General features: G+C 40.0%; 1 pseudogene; it reads right to left on the minus strand.

The window, feature by feature from the left end:
• Nucleotides 1–942: 942 nt before the first annotated feature.
• On the minus strand, nt 943–2,848 carry LOC118835342 (annotated as a pseudogene).
• Between the last annotated feature and the right edge of the window lie 4,206 nt (nt 2,849–7,054).

Below are 7,054 nucleotides of genomic sequence, written 5' to 3' on the forward strand. Positions count from 1 at the left end.
ATTTCATATCCCAGTTCCAGTATGGATTTCTGTCTCATTGTCTTTATGTCCCATATTAGAAAATAAGAATGGGGTGGAGAAACTTCACTGAGCTTGTGTACTTGAGATGGTCATCAGCGTATTATTAGTGAGCACAAGGGCAGAGGAGCCCAGGCAAGACTGTATGGTATCAAGGATTCAACTAAATGATACCCAAGATGGTATCAAGGATTCAACTAAGACCCAAAGGACATTTAAGTAAACTTTGCACTTCTTTCAATTTTGATGTACTTGTTCATACTTGTTCAATCTATATGTGAGTTTTGGTACAGTATATGATAAAGCAGGGAAGTGATTGGTAAGGATGACTCCCATAAACTTGCAAGGGGCCAGTTGTGGTGGCATCAGGTTTTCTCCTACAGTCTTCTTTTTTTTGTGTGTAGCCCTGGCTACTGTGCTACTGGGGAGGGCAGTTAGTCAGGAGCCTACATGGTGTGCATTGGTGTCCTTTAGTGTCCTCCATGTTGGTTCTTAAACTGAGAGTTAGCACACAGAGTGTGAACCAGAGAGGATTTGAGCAGTGATGCCAGTTCTTACAAATTTAGCCTCAGAGTTATGCATCTGACCTTAAATGATTGCAGTCGGTTACCCATCATTGGGAAGGATTACCAGGATACCCAAGCCACTGTCTTATCAAAACCATAATCCATACTCTAATTTTTTGTGGTGCCAATTTTAAATAGATTTTATTGCCCAGGACAAGAATTGTATTTCTACTTTTTCACAGTACTGATAAAGTGCAGTGTTGCTCACTTCTCTCCCTCTGCACACATTCAAGTATTCAGAATGCCCAGATTTGCACAATAGCTTAAATGTTACTTTTAAACCATTACTGCCTTGGCTACAAATTTGATTCCTTCAATTTTTGGAAAGCTGGGTGGAATGCTCTTTCTTCTGGTATGTTTAGTCAACCTCTTCAATGGTGGGTCCAGAAGAAGCACCTCCAAATGAGGCTGCTCCACCCCCTGGGAACCCACCAGGCATCCCTCCTGGCATGCCTCCTGCACTCTGGTACAGATTAGTAATGATGGGGTTGCAGACCTTCTTCAATTCTTTCTGCTGATGCTCAAATTCTTCCTTCTCAGCAGTCTAGTTCTTATCCAGCCAGTTGATTATTTCATTACATTTATCAAGGATCTTCTGTTTGTCTTCATCACCAATTTGCCTTGCAGTTTCTCATCCTCTATGGTAGTTTTCATGGTGAAAGCACAAGATTCAAGAGAATTCTTGAAAGACACCTTGTCTCTCTGCTTCTCATCCCCAGCCTTGTATTTCTCAGCCTTCTGGACCATATGCTTGATGTCTTCTTTGCTCAGACATCCTTTGTCATTGGTGATGGTGATCTTATTCTCCTTGCCTGTGCTCTTATCCACAGAGGAAACATTGAGGATGCCATTTGCATCAATGTCAAATGTTACTTCAATCTGATGAACACCCTTGGGTGCTGGGGGAATTCCTATGAGCTCAGATTTGCCAAGCAGATTGTCATCCTTTGTCATTGCTCTCTCACCTTCACAAATCCGAATAGGCACTCCAGGATGCTTGTCCACATAGGTGATGATGGTATTATGTTTGATCAGAACAGTCATAACTCCACCAGCAGTTTCAATTCCAAGGGAAAGAGGAGTGATATCCAACAGCAGCAAATCCTGCACATTCTCAGATTTATCTCCAGACAAAATGGCAGCCTGGGCAGCTGCACCATAAGCAACAGCCTCATCAGGATTGATACTGTTGAGCTCCTTGCCATTGAAGAAGTCTTGCAGAAGCTTCTGGATTTGGGGGATTCAAGTGGAACTACCCACCAGGATGATGTCATGAATCTATGATTTATCTAGCTTAGTATCTCTTAAGACCTTTTCCACAGGGTCCAGAGTGCCACAGAAGAGATCAGCATTCAGCTCTTTGAAACAGGCTCAGGTGATTGATGTATAGAAGTTGATACCTTCATAGAGAGAGTCAATCTCAATACTGGCCTGGGTACTGGAAGAGAGGGTATGCTTTGCATGTTCACAAGTGGTACGAAGATGGGGAACAGCCCTCTTGTTCCCACTGATGTCCTTCTTGTACTTTCGCTTAAACTCAGCAATGAAATGGTTGACCATTTGGTTGTCAAAGTCCTCCCCACCCAAGTGGGTGTGCCTAGCTGTGGACTTGAGCTCAAATATACCATCTTCAGTGGTAAAAATAGAGACATCAGAAGTACCACCTCCAAGGTTAAAGATCAACATATTTTTCTTGGCACCAACCTTTTTGTCCAACCCATAAACAATGACCCATAAACAACAGCAGTTGGCTCATTCATGTTTCGGAGACCAGCAATGGTTCCAGCATCTTTGGTGGCCTTATGCTGGGAATCATTGAAATAGGCTGATACTGTGACCACACCATTTGTGACAGTCTTTACAAGGTAAGCTTCAGCAATATCTTTCATCTTGGTCAAGACCACAGAAGACACTTCTGGATAGAAACTTTTGGTCTCTCCTTTGTATTCCATTTGGACCTTAGGCCTGCCTGCATAATTCACCACCACAAAAGGCCAATGCTTCATGTCTGACTGTACAACTGCATTATCTAATCTGTGACCAATCAGATGTTTGGCATCAGAAACTGTGTTGGTGGGATTCATTGCAACTTGATTCTTTGCAGCATCACTGATAAAATGTTCTGTGTTGGTGAAGGCGACATACCTTGGGGTGGTCCTGTTTCCTTGGTCATTAGCAATGATCTTCACTTTCCCATGTTGGAAGACTCCCACACAGGAGAAAGTGGTGCCAAGATCAATGCAAACTGTGGGTCCCCTTGACATGGTTGCTGGGGAGTCAGGGGTTGTAGCTGATCACTGTGGAGGAAGAAGGGCTGCTGCTGCACTGAGTAGCCATACTCTAATTCTTTAAGGAATGGGGCCAAATGTTTCTCTTTCTGGTTTACAAAGGATCTAAATTAATGCTCTAAAACACAGACCTATACTACCAGAACTCCACAATGATTGTGTACCTGAATCTTCACTGACTGACTGCTGCCAGACTATCTTGTTATGATGCATGATACTTGTTTTCTGGGGAAAATAAGAACAAACACCTAGCAATTTTCTACCACTGAATCCCCCTAATGCCAGCCATGGCTTTACTTAGACCTACAAATATTGTCAGCAACTTTCATTCTTTAGATTTCTCAACATCATCTAAACTCCCTCCTAACGCCCTGTTCTAGAGAATCTTTTACTCACTGACTCATCTTGGCATATCTGGCTAGCCTTTCCAACATATCCATCACCCATCAAGTCCCAGTACTGAGATTATACTCTGTCTCTTTCATGATGCTGGCACTGGGGCTTCATTATAGTAACTAAAACCAACCAAAGTCCAGCTCCATAGTTCTTTGCAAATAATTTCTCATGTGTTTAAAATAATTGAAAAGTATGTACAGATAGAGTACCATTCAAGAAGTATGGGTGGATTCAGTCTTATCATTTACCCAATTAATAATTCAACATGGTCTCCTGATTTTGAACATAAAATGGTGAAAGCCAAGAATTGAGAAAAATTTTGATGTCCATTCTCTGTCAATAATCTGTTTCAGTGTATACTTTGAAGGTTTCGTCATCCTTCTGTCCTTACTGTTTATTTGAAAGTGATGAAGCCTAGTGGTAAAAGCTCAGGTAAGACAATTTGTTCACAGATTCCTTAAATTCAACATAGGTACATGCAGACTCACTTTTGGAAAAAGTTAAACAAATTGTGTCCTGAAGATAACTTGTACAAATCTGTGATTCTTCCAGCAGAGATTTCAGATGGAACAAGAGGAGGCAGGAACTTGCCTGAGAACTCCTCAAATCCCCTCCAAAGAACTTTAAAAAAATGCCTCAAAACAAATTCTGGAGTAGCACAACCCACAAAAAGACAAGAGAAAAATTTTCTAGCCCAAGGCAACTCAGGAGGACTGCAAGAAAGGTCTTTCTCATTTGGGTAAAAGGGAAGCCCAGCCCAGAATAGGTAGTATCTGGGCAAGCCAGTGGGAGGCTCCCTAACCCTAGCCCAGATCAGTAACTGAGGTCGTGTGGCCCTGGCATAGCAGGCCAGTGGCACAGTGGATCAGTTGTGAGGCCTCAAGTCCTTGGTGCAGCTCGTATGGCCGGCCTGGAGGCCCTGGTACAGCAGGTCAACTGCCAGTCCCAGAGCCCCAGAGCAGCAGATGAGTTTCTGGGCCCGGAAACCTTGGTGCTGCTGGCCAGTGGCTACGCCCTTGGCCCCCAGCACAAGAAGCATAGGACAATACTCTTGTGCCCCAGGAGCAGAGCTTAAATTTAAAAGTCACAAAATAGGCTGGAAAATGGGCAACAAACAAAATCCTGACCACAGAAAGCCACCGTGGCTACAGGGAAGATCAAAACAGAAACTCAGGAGAGGATAACAATGTCAAAACACCTACATGCAAAGTCTCAAAGAGAAATACGAATTGGTCTCAGGCCCCAAAACAATTCCTAGAAGAGCTCAAAAAGGATTTTAAAAATCAAAAAAGAAAGGCAGAAGAAAAATTGCGAAAAAGGTATGAGAATTATGTCAGAGAATCATGAAAAAAGAGTCAGGTTGGAAAAGGAAGCACAAAAAAAAATAGAAAAAGAAAACAACTCCTTAAAAAGTGGGATTGGCCAAATGGAAAAGGAGGTACAAAAGTTCACTGAAGAAAACAATTCCTTTGAGATGAGTGAAAAACCAAGAGACAGAGCTTCTGGGTAATTAATAACCAATTTATTAATTGGGCTAACAATCAATTGATGGGCTCTTTCAGTAACCAGACATGGAGATCACTGAATGCTTAAATACCTTTGGAAAAGTGGGTACCCCTAACTGGTGGAGATCAGTCCTGATTGGTGAGCTATTAATGAGGGGGTAGATGAGGAGGTAGGTTGAAAGACTTCAGTTCCTCCTCTTGAGAACCAATTTGATCATGAGACTCAGCTGCCTCAGCTATCTGGACAAAGCTATCCATCTCCACCCAGACCACTTAAATTGAACAGTGGTGGTGGTGGTGAGGTAGTGATGGTGGGTTCAAGGGCATGAGCCTAGTTCTTTAGGGCTAGAATTCACCTGGATTAGGTTCTATGCACCCTTTAGTCAGAAATAAACTCTCCTAATTTGGTGGGGTCCCACCAAAGATTAAGTCAATCCATCAGCCTTGCCCTTCAGAGACTGAGGGCCCTACAAGGACTGGTCTCTAAATGAGGAAATAGAAAGGAAAAAACCTCAATCCTAGTTTAATAATTGGTTATAATGGAAAATAATAATTTCTCTCACTTTAAAAATCAGAATTGGACAAGTAGAAGCTAATGACTCCATGAGACATAAAGAATCAATCAAACAAAATCAAAACAATTGAAAAAATAGAAGAAAATGTAAAATATCTTATTGGAAAAACAATTGACCTCGAAAATAGATCCAGGAGATACAATTTAAGAATTATTGGACTACCTGAAATACATGATTTAAACAAAAGAGCCTACACAGCATCTTAAAAAATTGTCAAAGGAAACTGTCCTAATAGCCTTCCTAAAACCAGAGGGTAAAATAATAATTGAAAAATCCCCCAATCACTTCCTGAAAGAGATCCCAAATTGAAAACTCTCAGGAATATTACAGCCAAATTACAGAACTTTCAAGTCAAGCTAAAAATGCTTCAAGCAGCTAGAAAGAAACAATTCAAATATTGTAGAGCTACAGTCATGATTACACAGGATTGGAGAGTTTGAAACATGATATTCCAGAACGCAAAGGAGTTTGCATTACAATCAAGAATCACCTACCCAGCAAAACTGAGCATAATATTTTTTAGGGGGAGGAATGGACATTCAGTGAAATAAAGGAATTTAAAAGATTCCTGAAGAAAGACCAGAGCTGAACAGAAAATTCAGTTTTCAAATGCAAAACTCGAGAAACATAGAAAGTAAATAGGAAAGAGAAAACATAAGTTATTCGCTGAGGTTAAACTGTTTACATCCCTTCATGGGAAAATGATACTTGTAACTCTTAAGAACTGTATCACTACTTTGGCAGTTAGAAGGAATTATATATAGATAGAAGCGCAGGTATAAGTTGCTTTGATGGGATGATATAAGAAAAATTAAGGGGTGAGAAAGAGGATCGCTCTGGGAGAAGAGGGAAGGAAGAGACAGAATGAGGTAAAGGATCTCACAGGAAGAGATGGAATGAGGAAAAATGATTCCATTTTCTCCTGAAAAATCCTGGAATGCATTTTCTGGATTCATAAGAGAGTTATATTTAAAAGCCTTAAAAACTACATTTGTTTTGAGACACAGAATCTCCGTATCAGGAACTTTTGAATCATTTTGGTAGCAAAAAAAAAATCCTAGAAAACTTTCCTAGGATCTCAGTGTAACCCTGCAACATACAGAATGGAATAAGATATGTCAAGTCCATCTTGAGCCCTCATCCAAGGGTACTTAGTTACTGAAATATCAAAAGGATATCTGTATGCAGGAGCCTCACCTATAAATCATTCAGTGATACTTGAATATGATTTAATTATACTAACTAATCAAGGCATTTGCTTCTATATCCTCACTGTAAAGCTATCATTTGACTAAATAAACTGTATTGGATTTTTCTTTTTCTTTAAATGAAAATATATTGGGTTTTTATTTTTCTTTAAATAAAAATGTTTGATTTTTTTATTTTCCCCCTTTTTTGCTATATTAGGTAAAAAATAGAGCCCAAGGATTCCATATAACTACACTGATATTCTAAAAATCATATTAATTCATGAGTAGTAGGTTAATCACAACAGCAGTTAAAGACAATATGCTGCTTATAACTAAATAAGTGAAAAACAAATACCCAGTACAACACAGAAAATGTGTTCTGAAAATTGACAAATTGTTTATACAAAGGTCTTGCTTATATAACAATTTAAAGCATATTGCTCTCATATTATGTGTTCCCTCAGCTTATAGTCTAGATTTCAAAGTGGAAGATTATAGGACATCGAGAGACTTTAG

Source organism: Trichosurus vulpecula, chromosome 1 (genome assembly GCF_011100635.1).
Source record: "Trichosurus vulpecula isolate mTriVul1 chromosome 1, mTriVul1.pri, whole genome shotgun sequence".
NCBI lineage: Eukaryota > Metazoa > Chordata > Mammalia > Diprotodontia > Phalangeridae > Trichosurus > Trichosurus vulpecula.